This window comes from Dermacentor variabilis, chromosome 11 (assembly GCF_050947875.1).
Source record: "Dermacentor variabilis isolate Ectoservices chromosome 11, ASM5094787v1, whole genome shotgun sequence".
NCBI classification, from domain to species: domain Eukaryota; kingdom Metazoa; phylum Arthropoda; class Arachnida; order Ixodida; family Ixodidae; genus Dermacentor; species Dermacentor variabilis.
In genome coordinates, this window is record NC_134578.1 from 5,084,522 (window position 1) to 5,105,151 (window position 20,630).

A 20,630-nucleotide genomic window follows, 5' to 3' on the forward strand; every position below is an offset into this window, starting at 1 on the left:
CTTGACATCAACTACCGAATATGAGTCTAAGAGACTTATAGATTCGCCAGCAAACGCGTGAGCAGGAGAGAGAAGACGCCAGCCAGCTGTTTCTTTATTCTATGCGCCAGCTGTAAAGCGCATTTGATGCGAGTAAGTGGGCTTAACTTCAGCACGCAATATGCCAACTGGAGCAGGCAGCTGCAAGTGAAGTTGGAGTGCGGTTGACTTCACAAATCGTAAATATTTATTATACAGAATATTATAATGCTCTGACGTACTGTACATGTTCTGTTTACGTGGAACAGGTTCTGCGTGCGTGTTCTGCTTACATAGAGCATAATCGTACATGAATATAAAGCGTATGTGCACCTTTAGTGTGTTAGTTCCCATGTGTTCACGCTCTGTACTGGATATAATGTATTAGTGCATCGCATCGTATTTGAAGGCGGACGTGTGCGGTGTACTCAACTATATGCAATTTCCAACTGATTAATTTGCACTACAGGGAGATCAAAAACCTTTAATTTGTCAGTCTCACTTGATCCCCCTTCTGTGGGAAATTACACGTCAGTAAACCTTTTAGCGTCCCGTTCATTTCCCAGTGTGTTATGTACTTGGGCATTGCCTACGAGATCCGCAATGCAATCATGCCGCATTCTTGAAAGCGACGAGGCCACGTCCCGATGTTTCCGCCAGCCATCGATACGAGGCGCAAGCTGTCCGTGCAGCGGCTGCTGCATCTCGCTTCTGTCGGTACGAACGATACGGAGAGCGCTTGTTGACCTCGCTAAGCTAACGGCGTAGATTGCGCGCTTCAGAGAGAGTTGGCCGCAGAGCGTCCTTCCAGACGGAAGCGAGCAGCGGCGCGAGCTACGTACCGTGCTGTGATCGAGAGTGAAAAGCTCGGCTCCTTTGTTTTGTTTGAGGCATTTGAGCCAAAATATTTGTCTCAGCAGGAGTAGTTTATAGGGTGCGCAAAAAGTAACCTCACAGTCCTCTTCCTTTCTTTATGCTACAAACAAGTTTCTAAATCGCCAGTGTGAAACCCCAGTAGCGATTATATTCTTACGTTAGATATGATATGGCGCTGCTAAGGAAGTAAAAGGAAGTATGATAAGATAAGATATGATAAGGAAGTAAAAGCTGTACGTCCGTTGAATTTCTCTCTCGCTCTCTCTCTCTTTGTTTGAAACTGAACGTAGTCAAATTTTGATTCCAGGTGCGCACCGAATTCGAAGGTATTGCTCCAGAGCGGTTGCGCCGCGCCCGGTTACTTGCAAATACACCCATAGCACAGATAATTTTGAGTAAAAATAAATGTGCCTAAAATAAAATTGAAGGTATATGTGCATAAAGATAGAGTACGCTTTGAGAAACATCGACATGACTTATGGCCGGGTGCAAAAGGCACCGGTGGGATTCGAACCCACGATCTCCTGTTTACTAGACAGGCTCTTTAACCAACTAAGCCACGGCGCCGATGCGCGGCAGGGAATATCCGCTTAAAGCACATGCTAGGGTACGCGTGAGGAATTTTCGAAATTAACGAAATTTAGTAAAGTTGGAAAGTGGGACATCTAAAAACACAAATTTCTCAAGATCCAAATGGAAACACGACAGCGGCGACGGAAATCTGCCATATGGTATTTTGCCCTCGCTAACACGCTGCTTTCCCCCTGTATTCCAGCCTAGTATACACAGTATTCGTCGAATGTAAAGTGGGACAAAAATGGGACACTATCAGAGGCGACACTTTCGCCCTTTTCGTAGATGCAAACGGCATCGGTAGGATCCGAACCCATGATCTCTAGTTTGCTAGACAGGCGCCTTAACCGACTAATGTCACGGCACTGACGCATGGCACATCATATCCGCTTAAAACACTACACAGATTATGCACGTTACACATGTCTGGCACTTGATGGGCCGTTTGAGTCATGAGGGAAGGAAATAACTCGGTCAGAGCGAACTACAGGTGGAAAGACGGGTTTGCGGAGCCCCACCATCCATCTCGTCGAGGAGCAGCGATAAGGGCGGCCTGCGAGCCAAACACGAGCGGGTAAATCTAGGAGGGAGGGGAACAGAATCGTTGCAAAGTTCGAGCTTTTCGTTTTAATCCCTTACTTGTTTCTTTCTTCATTTTTTTTCTCGGAACGCTGCCATTCGCGATAGGATTACTTCTCATGTTCGGTATATCCAAGCCTCGCCAATTGGCGTGGCATCATAACACGTCATAAACACCGGACTTATATGGCTCGATCTTTAGCAAACATACGTATCAATTAAGAATTAAATTCTCGGCTTTTACGAGCCAAAACTACGATCCGGTTATGAAGCATCACGTGGCTGGGGACTTTTCTTCTGTGCACTTGAATACACGAGCAGTGGCACCGGACATGATCAATGGTCGGTCTTTCACCTAATCAAAGGTCCTGGAAGCCTGGCCTCACAGCTCGTCAGCCCAGAAAGCTACACGAGCAGCACAGACGGCGACAGACTTGAGTGCCCGACTGTAAACGATAGTGGCACCTTGCTTGTGACTTTGACTCCACAGCCCCCTCCCCACGTGTGAGGTAGCAGACTGAACATAGTCCAGTTAACCTCCCTGCCTTTCCTTCTCTGTCTGTTTCTCCATAAGTGCACGAGCATTTTAGCATTTCGCCTTCATCGAAATGCGGCTGCCGCAGAACAGGATCGAACCCGAAACCTCGAGCTCAACACCGTAAAGCCATAGCCACTAAGTTACCCAATCAAGCCCAATCGAGCTCGTTGCAGTCCCTCGTCATGGGGGCTTTGGCATTAGCACGGCATAGGAAGGTAATAGTGCAAGTAATGATAGATTCCCATAGAAGTGAGAATGCGTGGCAATGAAGGTGAAGTGCGTTTCAATTACTAAAGGACGCATTTCGATGTCCTTCAAAACGTAAACTTTTCAGTTGAATTATTCATTCTGACCGGGGATCAAACCCCCTGAAAGGCGTTTATCGGACATGGTCCCAACAGTTTGTTTTTAGGTGACACAAAAATGAATCCCTTAGTAGCATTATGCTATGTGGTCAGGTGGATGCCATTTTCTCCTCACGTGGCGACTATGAGTAGCGTGATCGGCTAACAAGTGAGGGCTAGATGTGTTTACTGCTCTTCTTTCCATATCGCTTCACAAATGGAGGCTTTGGTTCAATGACGTCAGAATACATTGGTGACGGACCTTTCACAGCAGCGCAGGGATTAAGAAAGGCGCCGTAGCTGACGGCTCCAGTTTGAATTTGGCCACGGAGGCTTCTTCGACGTGCATCCAAAGTTCGGCACAGGAGCGCTTTGGGAGCGTTCTGGCGTGCTCTTACTACGTCGGTTGCGTGAAAGCACCACGGTGCTTGTGCACGGCGACTGCGCATATACGATGCTATGGAAGCTGGACAGAGTTCCGTCCGTGCAGCCACAAAAGGACGGTTTTGCGCGTGTGCTCCGTCTAGCTTCTGGAGAGACGATCAAACAACCCGTTCAGAAGATGTGTGTTCTCGAAGCGAGCTACCAAGAACCAGCTGCCGAGTGAATGTCCTGGCCCATTCGGGAAAGCGTTAATGATGATTGTCGACAAGCGGCAAAGGATGATAGAAGGAAAGGAACAAGAACAATTGTGTAGCACGACCAGTAGAGCAGAAAGATGGAACGCTTGGCCGAGGGATTTAGCGCGCGACACCTATCGGCAGAAAGCTAGAGCCAATGAGCCATCTGGCCATGTGAATAATAAAGAACGAGCGTAAAATAACTCGATCTAGGTTTGAAAGCAGTGTCCATTTTGCTACGAACGGTTCCACAACTTCCGTCGACATTTGAGAACAATAAAACGAATTGCCAAGTAAAATTCCATATCTCGATGAGTCTATGCCAGGATTGGTAAATGACACAGTTGTCGAAAATACGGCAGTAAGAAGCATAACTAGCCTTGTGATGTGACAGAAATAATGCAGAAAGAGTATTTGTTATTAACAGTCGCTTTGAATCAACGGCGTCATATCGACGAACTAGAGATTGCCGGATGGAGAAATTTCAACAGTCGATAGTTTGAACAATGGAGTTGTACAAAACCGTGCGAGGGAAAGCCTGCGTAAATCACAAAATGCTCAGCTAACGTCGAGGGGCCAAGGTTATGGGCGACACCACAAGAAGATTAATTCGCGGAGTGCGTAAGGTTTATTTGTTTTTAACAGCGTCCGCAGCCGCCCACGGCGTTTCCGACTCGGGACGTAAAACCAGTCTAACCCAGGTAGCACAAAAGAGATACGTAACGTTTTCGTAGCGTTTTTCCAAGACGATAAAAACGGGTTAAAGAAGACACGAATGAGAGAACTTCGGCGGGAAAACGTCGTATATCTCTGATTATGTCCGGCTTAATTACTTTCTTGAGACGATCTAGAACAGGTCTGCAAGACGTATTCGAAAAGCTGGTCTAGAAATAGGATTGGGAAAGACACAAGTAATCCCTTTGCCAAAACTATTCGTAACCAATTTCTAAACGTTTTTAGGGCGTTATCAAAAAGCTGGTCTAGAAGCGGTCTTGAAAGGTTTACGATCATCTGAAGCTAATTTTCGCGGGTGACGGGCGCGATCAGACATCGTTGTTCAAAACACGTGTTTAGTTTCGCCTCACACGACTGGCCTATGCCGCGCAGACGTCGTCAGCCGCACCCGTTGGCACGGCCTAGGCCAATCGCGTGAGGGGAAACTGATCGGTCGTTTCGAACAACGATCTCCAATCGCGCCCCAGATGAGTAGAAGTGTCGGTGTTGACTGTAAGAGCCATGGCGCAGTGCCAAGCACTGTTCCCCGCATGGCCGGCGCATCCTCTACCAAGTCGCACGAAAATGAGCCTGTTAGGAATAATAAATCCTTAATACCGCCTTTAGTAAGCTACGATGCTTACAACCACAATGGGAATGACATCCTGCAAAGAACAAACGGCCACGTCTTGGCAGGTGGCCAGAACAAGCCCTTCATGTCAAGATTGCATGAAATGAGAACATTGTGACAAAGCAAAAACACTTTATTAAAATGTAATGCTTATGCAAGGTTCGAACAAACTGTGTGAGAAATGCAAATAGAAGTAAAAGTACATCAACAATGACAAAAGTCGCAGAAAGGATTCGTAATGAACTCGAAAGTGAACATTCACTAGCACATAAACAAAATTCCAAGTACACATACAAAAATGAACAGAAAAACCTGGAGTGTACTAAAGTGCCTAATTTATCGTAGTAAAGTGCGCGTGCTATTAGATGGACTAGAGTTATGCAGAAGTGACATCGGAGCGAATGGAAGAAGTAGACTGAAAAATGCAAGAGTATGAATTGGAAGGTAACTGCCTCCAAGCAATGTTACCAATCATCTAGAAGCTTGAAAAGAGCACAAAAAGAAATACCACCGCATACCATCATAAAACAATCCTGTGACAGAAATAAAAAAAAATGGGAACAATGCAAAATTGGAAATATTGCCTTTAGGATATATCAAAGAAGGTAATGGCGAGAAAAAATAACCATACAACAAAAAACCAATAAAGTGACTTTAGTACAGAATACTTAAACGGGGGATTCAGTGTAACAAGTGAACACTACTGTAGTACAGCGAACGATGAGACAGTAATGCTGCATCTTGCCACTCCAGAACGTGAGAAATGAATATGCAAGCCTCATATTAGAAACTTACATAAACATGGAAATAAACTGGAATGCACTGGAAGATGCATTTGTGTAACAAAGGAAGCAATGGTCATAATAAATAGTAAGTGTTTTATCTAAAAAGCCCTTTACAAGAGGCAAAGTTGTACCTCTCTGGCAAAAATAAAGTTGCAACGAATAATTTGCAAACCAGCAAATACATTAATTAGCACACTGACATGTCACACTTTGCGCACATCTCCAGTCTCCTAAAGTAAAAACAAGCACTCTGAATGAGAAAAACGTTTAACGCATGTAGCCCAGAGCAAATTCTTTGCCAGTTCACTCACACTTTCACATCCAAAAACATTTGCCACAAAGTCCAGGCACAGTTCCACTGATGTTTACCAATTCATCCCCACTTTCACGTCCAAAAATATTTGGCACACAGTCCAGGCAGAGCTTCATAGATAAACAGCTTGAGAGCACCCTACTGATTATTGTGCAGTCCCGCTGCTGGAAATAGAACTGCCGCACATGCTGGTAGTGGTTTCAATGTAGACACACTTGCTGCCCTGGACAGGTATGCTCAGATATCTGCACTGGTGCTCCATTTTGTCGAAGTAGACACATTTATGCACTACGCTGGTAATTGAAATGTTTTGAATGCACAAGTATCGCTTCACCAGAAAGATTTGCCCACATACCACCACTGGCATATATATGCACTTGCTCTTCACTCAGTAGCATTGAACTTAAAGTGTTCCCTATGTGGGAGCCATGTGTAAAACCGGTGTCACACGACCACTCTCGATCGCGATCAAGCCCGATCCGGATCGAAATTATCGATGCGACTGGCTCACTCTCGTAGCTTGCGCAGAGGAGCCAATCACGACCGAGAAACTCGATTTGTAACGGACTGGATAGCGGCTAAAAGAGCGCCGTGTAAAACCGGTATCAAATAATGCACAGACGTACGCTATGAAAATGTGCTGCACAAGGACAAAGAACTGCGACATGCCCTGCTGTGCGAAGCGCGCGAACAGAACACACACACACACACACACACACACACACACATATGTATGTATGTATATATATATATATATATATATATATATATATTTATATATATATATATATTAACTGCGAGAGCGCTTCGCGAACTCCATGCGCACACATGGCACCCGCACGAACTCGGCAGGCCGCCGTAAAGCGCGAAGGGCGCACAGCGTACATTCTGACACATGTCCCAAACTGCAAACAATCGTACTACCTAAAGCATACAAGTTATTTTATACCAAGGGCATACTCGACTCACGTATGCAGTATCCACAAGCGAGTTATGCAGCGTACATGCTGTATCCATTCGCCAAATAGTAAAATTGATAACAAGCACAAAGCTACAAGGGACTCAATACATTACTACCATTTGAGGAGTCAAATAAAATTGAATTAGGCCGTTTCATATATTGGACACAATATATGGACACATGTGGTACCCGGGGTAAGGGGGGCGAAAACACAATCGAGAACCTGAAGCGCAAACGATAAAAGCACGGTATGGTGCACGCAAAATTCTGTCAGTGCGCTGTAGCGCGAGGGAAAAAAATAGGGCGAGCACTTGACCTCACCTTTTGGGATACCGCACTAGTACTGAATCAATAAAAAAAAGCCTGTTTGAACCAGTTCCCTTGTCTGCAACACTCTTGCTAAACGGGAGACTAAAATACCACGATGACGGCTCTATTGCGGAGATCGGCAAGGTGCGCACAGACAGAAATTTTGCCGCCTTTCTTCGCATTCTGCAAAATGCTTTCTTGCTAGGATCACGCATAGCGGCCGACCCCGACGCTAGGGACACACAGGCACGATTTCGTTCCTCTAACTTTCGTCCTTATACTGCCCTTAACGCCTTAATTACAGCGTCAGTGAAAAGGCGCCTCACATAACATGACAATGAACTTGAAGAGCTGATTAGTGCCCTCCACTCCGCGCCCTCCAATTGAAAGCACTACTGATTTCCAAATTAAACTACACAAACAGATCGCACAACCCAAACTCGTCACAGAACGTCGTTTTCTTGACGGTAAAACCCTGCAACACTTGCATGACAAAGGGCAGCGGCAGCACATTCAGAACAGCCGCTATCATACCACAGCGCAATGCAAGTGCAATAACGCTATTATGCCCGGCTCAAACAGATCGCACAACCCAAACTAATCACAGAATGTCGTTTTCTTGAGAGCAAAGCACTGCAACACTTACATGACAAAGGGCAGCGCCAGCACATTCAGAACAGTCGCAAACAGACCATAGTGCCATGCGAGTGCGATAACGCAACTATGCCCGGCTTCACGAATAACGTGGCCGCCTTGGTCACATAACAATTGAAAACACTACTGATTTCCAAATTAAAACCACACAAACATATCGCAGAACCCAAACTAATCACAGAATATCGTTTTCTTGACAGCAAAACACTGCAACACTTACATAGCAAAGGGCAGCGGCAGCACGTTCAGAACAGCCGCAAACACAGCACAGCGCAATGCGAGTGCGGTGACGCGACGACGCCATGACAACGCGACTATGCCCGGCTCGCCCGGCTGCCCGGCATCACGAATCACGTGGCCACCTTGGTCACATGATTTGACGACGGTATCGCCACCTTGCGCAAGGTTGGATCGCGTTGATAGGTTGTTGAACATTGTAGAAGCCGCTAAAGAGGCTGACGCGCCGTGGCGTGGCGGTGGCGTTTTGAGTCGTTTGCAAAACGTATTCACCCCTCGTTTTTAAGCTGTCTGGCTTCCAACGTTATCAAAACGTATTCACCCCTCGTTGTTAAGCGATCTTGTTTGGAACGTCTTTGATGCGTCGATTTTGGTCAAAAATCCGTTTCAGACGTTGGATCCCTTAATACGACGTTTTCAAGACTTTGTGTGCTACCTGGGAACTCAATGTCATCGCTCGTTTCCGGAGCCAAATGAGCTTTAAGAAATAAGAAACCTACGTAAAAAAAATAAATAAGAGAACACGAGACCGGAGACGAAGAGCGTGACCGCACAAAGGTTGGCCTTAAAACTCTTCTTTTACTCGAACACAACTTTGACGATGTGTTTCAGATGGGAAAGGAAGAGCAGCTCTAGAACGTGAGCTTCTAGAAGCATTCTTGGTTGAGCCACACTGCTCTGGACAAAACATCGGCGAGCTGTATGTTGTGATCACGTATTTCCGTTTTGTCAAGGTCACAGACACGCCAGATGCACGCTGTGTTTGCCTGACTCTTGTGCGCATGCGGGAGTAGCTGGAAAGAATCTGCGTTATGCTCACGGATAAGGAATGCACGTTATCAGAGTAGTACAGCAACTTTGAATGAGCCAGATATGACGAATACACCCTTCTTGGCTAGTTGCTTCACGAGTTAAACTTAACAATTTTTTACCGCTAGAAATGTGCTTCTTTTCGGTGCTTTTGTGTTTACACATCTTTTTCCGAGACGTATATAGCCGCAACGTATACTGCCATACATAAAATTATAGCCTGGTTACTAGCGTTTTGAATAGAATAATTTCTCAGACAATTTTTTCAGAATTCTGTTGTGGGAAGGCGAAGGAGCACATCAATGAACACGAACGAAAGCGATTGTTTGCTATTTTTAACACAAGTACTGAACGTAAATAAAGAAACCTGAGATATACAAAATTTATACCTGGTTTCAAGTTCCCAACATTTGTAAGTCAGATCATGCAAAACAATTATGAAAATTAGTTGGCTCTAATTCGAGCCATAGTGATGCCCATGCAATGCGGGTAAGACGTATAGCTTTGCAAATGTAAAAAGAAAAATTATGTCCCTATTGTACATGGAGCATTTTGTTTTTTAGCATTGCAGGAGGCACCTCGTTTGTTTTTTACTGCGTTCTCTAGGCTTACGAAGCAATGGTTGTAAGATCAGGGAGCATGCAGAAGCCTCCTCATACACGATTATTGCGTTCGACCACCTTTTCTGTGCAAACAAGATGGTCCAGTGTGCTTCCAGCTGACGTTGGAGCCCCCACGGCCTTCGTTCACTACATGTGCCGTGCTGCATAGTACATACACACATATATATATATATATATATATATATATATATATATATATATATATATATATATATATATATATATATATATATATATATACACGAGAAGAAAGAGGGTTAACAGTTAACCGAGGGGCTCGATCTTTATTAGGCATATCAGAAGAAGCCAACAAACACTGACACCAAGTACAACATAGGGTAAATTACTTGTGCTTAATAAATGAAATGAAGAAACGATAAATTATTGGAAATTAAAGTGGATGAAAAAGCAACTTGCCGCAGGTGGGAGCCGAACCCACAACCTTCCCATTTCGCGTGCGATGCTCCACCAATTGAGCTACCGCGGCGCCGTTTTCCCATCCACTTTCTTGGGTATTTATGTGTCCTAGTAGAACCCTGGGATGTTTAGCCAGCGCCACCACTCACAGACCTCGGCGGCGGACGTGGCACGTCTTTTTTACCGCAGGCTTCGCGAGAACGTGATCTTTTTGGGTGAAGGCAACTGGTCAATAAACCCACATATGCTACCCGAAGGCATCAATGTTGCCGGATTCTAGACCCTCGTTATGTAATAAACGAGAAGAAAGAGGGTTAACCGAGGGGCTCGATTTTTATTAGTCATATCAGAAGAAGCCAACAATCCCAGGTCCGATACGCATTTTTCCCCCTTCAAGTTCGTCTTTACGTGAGCTTACTGTGTATCCCTAATACCGCTCTAACGCTGTTTGGCGCTATGAAATGTGTTGCCAACGTGGCCCAGCGTTGAGCTTACATCGGCGCCTCTTGGTGTCACGCAGTCTACTCTACCGAGTGGGCGTCTTTGGAGCGGTCACTGCATCGGCTCGGCTCATTACCACATCCAGCACACTCGTGCGCGCACGATATTTTTCGAGGACGGGAGTTGCGGCAAATGCTTCCCGAGCGGGCGGCCGACAGACGCAAACGCGAGGCGGCAGCGCCCGCTGTTACAAGGCCCCGCTGACGTCAGTGCGAGCCATGGCGATAGCGTCTATCGCAAGCACTGCCGGAGGACAACCGTCAGCGGCGGTGAAGCAAGTGGTCCGACTGCCGTCAGCGGTTGCGCCGTGGTCGCCATGTGAGAGAAAGCTCCGGCTCGGAGCCAACTCCGGCTTATTCGCAGAAGATGAAGAAGAAACATCTTTGAAGATAAAGTGAATCTTCTTTTTTCTTTAATTAAATGTACGTGTAGGAGAGTTCACGCCCGCTACTCCTTCTCTCTTAGGCAAACAGTACGTAGCAAAGATAGACCAGCTCAAACACACATACACACAAGTAAACTAGATATAATGATAAATTAAAATGCAAATTAAAGTGAGAACGTCCTAACAAACGGTTCGCGTAAGGCTCAAACTAGACCATTGCGCGTCACAATACACAGAATTTGCAGTGCAAGTAAAGTAACTTAAGATTACAAAGCAGCCACCTGGGCAGTTGACTTGTATTTCGCGGAAGCTTTCTTAACAAAAGAAAATAAAGATATTTTAGCGTCGTGCTCTGTATCTTTTACACTGTATAAATGCACATTTTTGTTTAGACTCGAATGGAAGTAGTTACATTGTTTACGTAAGCTTTGTGAAAGCTTTAGTCGCAAACTATATAAGACTTTCAAACCAGTGTACAGTGTATCCATTTTGTCCTCTTGGGACGTTTCAGTAGGCGCAGTTCTTGGGTGTTGTCATACATGTATTTGTGTGTTCGAGTTAATTACAACTTATACGCGTAAACTTCATGTCTCACTTTATTGAAATATCATACTTTGTAAACTTCTGTAAAATAACTGAAGATTTAAATAAGCTATCATCTCTCAACACTCACTACATTTTAGCCTTATCTTTTATAATAGGATATACTTCCACATGCTCGCGTTATGATGACGCGTGTCATCATTTCAGCAAACAGCGCGAACATGGGAAGAAGACTAGGGAAACAGCCAACGTGGGCACTGGCTTCCGACAAAGGTTTATCGTTTAGCGGCAAAATATGCAGTAAAAGGAAAACGATGCAAAAGCAGGACGCCCTTCAGAAAAAAAAAGAAAAAGAAAGCAGCGAGGGAAGGAGAAGGCCGACGTTGGAAGGCAAACTTCCGGAAGCGTACTTTATTCCCAAGTAAGGCTCTAAACAATGTGTCAACGTGCCGCCTCTTGTGCTCAGTAATTAAGAATGCAAGTATACAAAGCGTATTTTTTTTTAGCTGCACCAATTTTTTTAAACATTGCCTATGGCAGGTAACAGAATTCTAACCCTTGATCTAAATTAGTCGATGAGGCGGCCATCACTTCTACGTGAAGTCAAAATATTCAGTTGAATAATTAACGTTTTAAGCTAATCAACTTTGTAGTTAAATAACTAGAATTACTTTACGCCGCATACTTCAATCTACGAATTATAGCCGCTGAGTTCGCACGGCGTATCCACTTGGAAAGAATCCTCTGGACAGCACCAACATTAATTTTGAAAGTGTCCGTCGAAATGTATTGGTGTTCCAGTTACTTTTGTGCTTCATTGCATAAAACAGAGGTTTCTTTAGAAAGTAACTGCAACGCCAGTGCATTTCGTCGGACACTTTGAAAATTAATGTTGGTGCTGTCCAGAGGATTCGTTCCAAGTGGATGAGCCATGGGAACGAATTCTCTGGGCGCCTCGTCAAGCAACTGAAATCAAAGGATAGAATTATGCTATCTTCCATAGGCAATCTGAAAAAAAAAAGTCGGTGCAGCTAAAAAAAAAAAGGCACCCTGTATATTTGGAGCTACACCCGAATTTTGTCAGATATGTTTGAAATGGTCTGGGGCAAGCTTAAAATGTTAGTTTGTGGTTTTCTTCTAATTACCTAATGTTTATCCTGCTGCCTTTCTCGCGTCTGTCCTCACGTTTCTTACGCTGGTTTCGTGTATAGTTAACAGCATAGATTTCCAAGAGGACCAGGAATGCAGTTTACTGTAAATTCTTTCCACCCTTCTGCAGAACTTCCGTAGTCGCAAGCAAGATCTTCCGAAAACAACCGCCGACACGTTGTCCGTCTATAGGTACACCGTTATCGGTGCTGAAACCTCGGATGAGGTCGGGAACAGCGAACTTGTCGTCTGCACATTGCTTACTATTTCGCACAAAGGCACGGTTCATATAGTGGCGCAGCGGAAGCGATATCAGCGGCAAACGATGTACGTACATCGGCTGTTTCCAATCGCCACAGAATAAAACCTTGGCCGCGAACTGCGCCTATTTGCGCGCGCTATTGTGCACCCGATAGCTGAACGGAATTTGATGATTTTGCGTAATGATGGGACCGAACGAATAGGGGTTGTGTAACCCAGCTACCTCGTCAAGTATTTAGTTTAGTTAATTTACTGATTCATTTAGTTAAATTTATTTTTAGGTATCGCGCAATCAAATGACCCATAGCAGCTGTCTCAGCGCCCTGAATAATCGAAAACGAAGCCTCGCATTTGTTCATTCATTTAAAGCTTAGGTGGTTTTCTCAAGTTGTACGCTACTGCATCCCCCTTAAACATAGCCAGGCGAGAAATGTAAAGAAGGATCACGTCGTCATTGTCTCTTGCGGCATTAAAGCGTATCCCTCATATTTGGAAGTTTGTGGTCTCACGTGTCAAAATCACGCTCTGATTAAGACGCACGCCGCAGTGGGTGACTCCGGATTAATTTGTACCGCTTGGGGTTCTTCAACATGCACCCAATGCATGGTACGCGAGCGTTTCTGCATTTCGTGCCCATTGAAATGCGGCCGCCGTGGCTGGGATTCGATCCCGCGACCTCGTGCTTAGCAGCGCAACAGCCTATCTACTAAGCCGTCACGGCGGATGAATCGCATCCTTGCTGAAAAAGAAAGGAACAATTATTCTTCCACCTCTCGCTGTGTGCGCCGAATGTTTGTCCCGTTATCATTTTTATTTCTTTTTTTTTTTTGCACTCGCTGTGTCACAGACACTCGTCCTACAACCACACGCACTGGGCCGGACAGCGCTCACAATGGAGCCAGTATTTTTGCTTGTATACCAGTAGTGGTGTCGTAGCTCTTCATTCGCGCACTGGCAGAATGGAACACGCGGTGTGCTTGTGCCTATACCGCGCTCCTTTCTATGAATATTTGAAGATGAATAGATACTGCAGATAAGGTGGGAAGCAGTCTCAGTATAGGCTACAGTGAAGTATTATTTCAAAACTCTTTTCATTTTCACGGCAAAAAAGAAAAAAAAATCTCTATTATTATTGCAGAAAATAAAATCCAAACACACACACACACACACACACACATATATATATATATATATATATATATATATATATATATATATATATATACATATATATACATATATATACATATATATATATATATACATATACATATACACATATACACACACACATATATATATATATATATATATATATATATATATATATATATATATATATATATTCCGCATTCAGACCACAGCATCGGTACGTCAATGTGACGTCACAAATTCAAGATATTGTTGCAGGGAAGTGAATGAAGACGCTCAGTCGATCTAACAAAGACGAACACTGTTGCGGCTTGCTGGACTGCATTTCTATGTAACGTTAAATGCACGGCTGTTTGCACCTGTACGCCATGCCTCTTCCTGGCGGTGCTATTTTCTCGTACATTGGGTTGTTTTCTCGCAGGAGAACCTGTACGAGTTCCTTGCCCAACCTTTGATTCGCTTAGAATGCAGCGTAATGCTCCTATATTCATGCACAATTAGGCGGCGTTCAAAACAACAATCGATCGACAGAGGTCATGTGGCCGACCGTGACCGATGATGATGATGGTCACACCTTACGACCACACAGCGATGTCGGCGAGCGCGACGTGCCGTCGCCGAACTGGAATTGCTGCCTTCTGCGCGAACAACCGTCGCCGCGTGAAATGACCACCAGCGCATTCCGACGGCCTACCATTGCGCCACCGGTTAGTTGAGCAGCTTTGCGACTCCACGCGCGGAGCTGCAGAATCACCGAGTGACTTCACGAAACCGGTCGTTCTTCGACCAAGGCGACCATTCCGTCGCTTTCCGGCCAACATGGTCGCCGGGCCACCTCCGCAACTAGCCGCAGTATGAATGCCGCGAGGAGACTATGACGTCACGCGAAGCTGGTCCAGGAACTTGAAAAATGCGTCGCCACGCCTTTCTCCTCGTCTTCGATCTTACCGAGCCTCTCCTCCTAAGTGCGGGCTGTTGGGCATCCTGGAAATATAATTTAGCAATGAAGCTTAACTCGATAATACAGTTTGGTGCCCATTGAATACCAGCTACGCTGATTCTGTCGCTATGGCGCTCTGCTGCCGAGCACGAGGTCGCGGGCTCGTGTCCGGGCCACAGTTAGATGGTGCCAAAAACGCCCGCGTACTTGTATATACTCGGGTGCATGCAAAAAAAAAAAACAGTTGGTAAAGATTAATCCGGTGCCCTCCATTGCGACGTACCCTCTGACCCACTGTGTGGTTTCGGGATGTTAAGCCCCGCAATTTATTTTTATTCAGTGCCCATGAATTCGGTCATTGTTGTTAACATACACGGCGTACGCGATGCCTTTCCAACTGTCTTCAATCAGGTCCAAGCTTCTAAGCATGCGCAGCTAGTTCTATGCACTGCAACTTGGGACTCGTGACTCAACTCCCGCGATTGCCTCTTGCCTCAAATAAACGGCCTCTTGTTTCTACAACTTCCTTATGACGAAGTCGGCGCACATTTCTCACGACGCCGCACTTTGTCCTGTGCACGAGCGGCAAGCCGGCGCTGGTTTCCTCCCGAGGCGCTATAGAAACGACGCATTACAAGCGACACGACACGCAAAGTAAGAGAACAGACGACAATACAAACGTCGCAACTACTTACTACTCGTATATGCGGCCTCGGTGACTCTTGGTGCTCACCTTATGTCGTCTACTCTTCTTTTGTGCGTCGTGCTGTTTTGATTGCCTCTTCTTGCAGGACTTTTAACAAGCTAGCCTAAACGTTGATCTATCCAAATGCTTTGTCTCCGAAGCACTAGTTTCGTACCAAATTAAATCTATGCTCACTGTTCGCTCTAAGCCTTGCGATAAAGTGCTAAGAAAGCATCTCGCCTTATATCTTTTCTTTTTCTTTTTTTGCCGCCGGAACGACGACGATAAGGCGATGGCGTATTTTTTTTTTTCGAGGCTGTTTCTACGCAATGATTATGACCTGAGACTTTTTACGTTATCTCTTTGCATAGTCATGGTGATTTTCATCTTTCCTTGAACCTGTCTGCGTGTACTTCCTGTAAATCAGGTTTCGGCGAAATCATATGTTACGGCTGTCGCAAGTTTGCCAAGTGATCTTAAAGTTATCTTGCAATGGTTATGTATTCAAGAGAACTGCTCCATGACCTATATAGTTGGTATTTGCTGAAAAACAAATTTAACGCGAAGCAGACACACACAAAAAAAGAGGACACATTTTGACGAAGCACGGGTGGCAATTCCAATTTATTTATTTAGGGTGCATACCCAGGAATAAAGAGACAAATACAAATATACGCAGACTAATCACATTACTTGAGGCAACCAGCGGTCGAACAATGTCGTCTCCGATTGACATAACTGAAGCGAAGCGTCACTTATACTGTTCGACTTTTCTTTCCTATATATATTACGCTTCCAATAACCCACATGCGGTCTGATTCTTGCTTCTGCCGAGGATATTTCTCACCGAAATTTAGTTCACACATAAAGGCCCTGCAGTGCTCGGGAAACCGCGCCACGCCGTTTTCCCTTGGATTTCGGTCGTATTCCCTGGCTCGTTCAGGGAGCCATTTTAAGTTGACATTTTCATGTCAAGTGCTCGTGATTCCAACTATATATTTTTTTTAGATTCTTTATTTTATACATTATTTGTGCACCAACCGAAAAGTTTTGTTCTGTCTTGGAGAAACTACAATAAACACTTTTTGTAGATGCACACAAGAGGACCAAACTTCAAAATAAAATTTGCGATGGTGCTGTCCCGTGGTGGCCGGTGCCGGCGCATACATTGTCGTCCGGAATCTAAGCTCGGTTTATGACTCAATGACGCTACAGTGACAGATGCTGCGTTGTCCTATTTTCTTTCTTCGTCTGCCCGCTTTCCTCTAGGGCCTTTCTTTCCCTTAATCCCATTTCCTGCAGAGTAGCGTATAGGTGAAAACGCGCAGCTAAACCTTCTGCTTCTCAATAAAGAGCTTTCTCTGCCCCCACTAAACGCGCTCTACAAATTTATCAACGGTTCTACACGCAGCAGAACTGCGGCGATAACGGGCAGCAGCCCTCCTCGGCTGGCTCCGAAATCACGTTCACGCTGGCATGCACTCCGAGACATGGACGCGCGTTGTCAGAGGCAGCGGCGAAGGTAATGCCAGGATGCGTCGTAGGGTAACGATATAAGTGGAGCAGGTGGGAAGGAGACGGGGATGGAAAACTTTCACTCTTTAAATCTGTACTCGACAGGTCCTTGCGCTATATACTGAGCCGTTATTCATGTCTTTTCTTTTATTCTCTCATTCCCCCTCCCCCATGCAGGGCAGCCAACTGGACGTACGTCTGCTTATCCGCCCTGCCTTTCCTTGGTTCTCTCTCTTTCTTTTTTTGCACCTTGTTAGCGCATTTCAAATGCCCCACTTGCGCAATGTCACTGCAGAACTCAACCGAAACATTTAATATGGCTCAGCGGGATAAATTTCTTTGTGAATTTGCCGCTTGTTCATGCGCGAGGGTTGCATACGTGTGTGTCTAACCTACTTTGTGGCTTGTTTGCGTCATTGCCTTGTGCATTTGCCCCGCTCGTAGTCTACTACACTGCGGTTTCTTTCACTGCCCTTCCAAGCGCAGCTTTGGGAGGTAGAAACGTAAAAAAAGAAGAGTTGATCGCTTGATGAATGAATCTATACAAGAATCTACACGTCGATTACATTAGTAAACTTGCTGATCAATCATTAAACCAGTAAATAATTCAATGAATAGAATAATAAATTAGTGATTTAGTCAGCGGATTGATCGATCTATCAACCAGCGTAAAATTCACTGACGATTACTATGCTCCCTAAAGTGAAATTCGAGCGCAGCTCTTTGCGTGTTTTCATTTCGCGATATACTGAGCCAAAGAATTTGAGAGAGACATGTAGCAGAGTTGGCAATCGTCGAACATGTGATCTGCGGGTCAAGTGCGTCGGCTTTTATACGTGACTCGTCGAAGGTCCCAGTGTAATCGCTGGTGCCGCTTGGCTTCCAGAAAGTACTACACAATTCGCGTCGCAGATATAATCAGATTACAAAACAATCACAAACCATAACAATCGATACACGAACGAGACCAAGCCAAGCAAACCAAACAAGCAGCGAGAGCTGACGCCAGCAGACGATAGTGCGAAACGAGCGGTCCGGCTGATACTATATACCAGTACGCATCCAGCAGTCGGGCGGGTCCGCATGAAATCAGTTTTCCACTCGCACGTCACTGAAGGGGCCGCTCTCATTGGCCTCCGTGATTGGCAGCTCGCGTTTCTCACCTGACGCTCTGCGTTCGCTCTTTCATCTTTCGCTGTTGTGCCCGTTCACTCGATTACGCCGCCGCCACCACCGATTCTCGCCGCAGAAACGGGTCATTAGATCTGTGTTCTAAAATGCATTGGCGAAATCTCTGCTGCATCCGTCAGTGATGCAGCCACCGCTCAAGATATGATCACGTTCGACAGCAACAACCCCAAGGTTGTTGAGAAGTTAGAAGAGCCTCTCAAAGCACTCTGTATCGGACACGTACACGTGCCCCAGCTGATCTGCGTGCGAGATCCGAAGGCGGGGTCAATTACGCGCGTTTTGGCTCGGCGTTGTACGAGCGCGCAAGCTGGCATCAGGGTGCGCCCAGTTCCACGAATCCGGCGAATCGCCGATGTTAAATATACACGCAGTGTCAATAAAACGGTGCAGTAAAGTGGGAGTTGAGGATGGCGCAACCTCCCACTGCCAAAACAGTCGGCCTTAACCGCTCGTTCATTGCGGCTGTCTGCAGGCGCTAATCGCAACAGCCCTGAGTAAGCAACAGCTTCGCTATAATAGGTCAAACCCAATTATAACGGACCCTGGTGTCCTGAATTATGCTCTGCGTCGAACAAGTAGATCTTTTCTAGCGACATTCATGCAAAATAAACGTCCTTCGGACGAACTGGACATCGGATCCATCGAAGTCCAAACGCATGCATCGCACAACCTGCGTCATAGGTTGTTCCGACAGGTTGTTCTTCCAAAATTCGTTTATTTGCTGATGATTGCGTAATCTATCGTCCTATTACTAACGACACTGATTCTCGTGCTCTCCAGTCCGACCTTAACGTCATTGAAACTTGGTGTAATAATTGGCTAATGTCCCTCAACGTCAAAAAAACGTCACTACTTACTTTCCATCGTCACCAATCATTTATTTCAGCTAATTACATTATCGCCGGTTCGGAAATATGTGCTGTGACTTCATATAAGTACCTAGGCGTTAACTTGTCCAATAACCTCAGTTGGTCCTCGCACATTTGCAACATTAGCAATGATGCCAATCGTGTACTATGCTACCTGCGCCGTAATCTACGTCTTGTTCCGCACTCAGTAAAATTACTCGCATACTTAACAATCGTTCGACCTAAACTGGAATACGCATGTTCAGTGTGGGACCCACACCAATCTAACCTAGCAACAGCACTAGAATTCATACAGAATCGTGCAGCAAGGTTCATTCATTCTGGCTACTCTTACCACACTAGCGTTACTAAACTTAAATCATCTCTGAACCTTCCAACCCTCGAGCAGCGCCGCAAAACAGCACGACTGTGCCTCCTTTACAAATTTTATCACTCACTACTCCATCAGACCGACATCACGCCTGCGCATCGCACTTCATCCCGTCATAGCCATTCAAAGGCTGTTTATCCCCCTCCAGCTTGCACCTCCGCTCATCTTAACTCTTTCTTCGTTCAAACAGTGAAAGACTGGAATCATCTACCTGCTGAAGCGGTGCACCACTCCAGTCATTCATCGTTCAAGGCATTCATTGAAAATATTATCTAAATATGCCCACCCCTCATGTAAAATCCTAAATGGGGTATTTGAGGTACCAATAAATAAATAAATAAACACGACCGCAGCTGTTTTCTTCCTCTCTCTTTTTTTACATTATTTTGCGCATGCTTTACGAGCAAGCTCATTATTACTTTTTTAAATCACGTGGCTAAGTAGGCTTGACGGCACGTTGGGAAATACCACGGTATACATTGAAATGCGATGTACATAAGCGATCAACTAGGCTCCAAACAAGGAATACCTCTGGAGCTAACGTTTCGACAAGTGGATTTGTCTGCGTCAGGACAGCAACTGCTTTCCTTAGCAGCATGTCCGCACACAAGCTCACCCTCGCCCACCCTTATTGGGGGGAGGAGGAACATAAGTTGGTGTACAGAGTAGGGTGAAGAAAGTAAAAATGTTCATAGAAAAAAAATTCACCGACGATTACCATACTCGCTAATGCGAAATTTGTGCGCAGCTCCATACGAGTTTTCATTTCGCGATATAGTGGCTGGTGCGAACAATCTGTCGCGTGCGGCGAACTGCAAGCGGATCGAAATGGGGCGTGACTGCTTCGCTATCAATCGTCACTTACAGCGCATACATAGACGAGGCACAAAAAAGGACGACGAAGACAAGGGCTGACCAAAACTACTAATGGCTTCTTCGACAACAACCAGGAGCGCCTGATGCGGAATAGAATAAAACAAGTTTTTTTATATCTATGGACATAGCCTTAAATGGGGCGTCAGGATGTTGAGAAAGGTAGTGTATGACTTCGGAGGATCCTTTAACCA

At 45.3% G+C, this 20,630-nt stretch overlaps 2 long non-coding RNA genes and 1 other non-coding gene across 3 annotated transcripts in view; 1 reads left to right on the plus strand and 2 right to left on the minus strand.

The window, feature by feature from the left end:
• Window positions 1–20,630, minus strand: part of LOC142564102 (uncharacterized) — a 93,660-nt gene that overhangs the window by 22,422 nt on the left and 50,608 nt on the right. The gene's annotated exons all lie outside the window — the stretch shown is intronic.
• On the plus strand, window positions 76–11,056 carry LOC142564101 (uncharacterized). Its single transcript, XR_012824485.1, has 3 exons — window positions 76–218; window positions 8,544–8,710; window positions 10,523–11,056. It is a non-coding gene; the product is annotated as an uncharacterized LOC142564101 (long non-coding RNA).
• On the minus strand, window positions 1,388–1,461 carry TRNAT-AGU (transfer RNA threonine (anticodon AGU)). The gene has a single exon. It is a non-coding gene; the product is annotated as a tRNA-Thr (tRNA).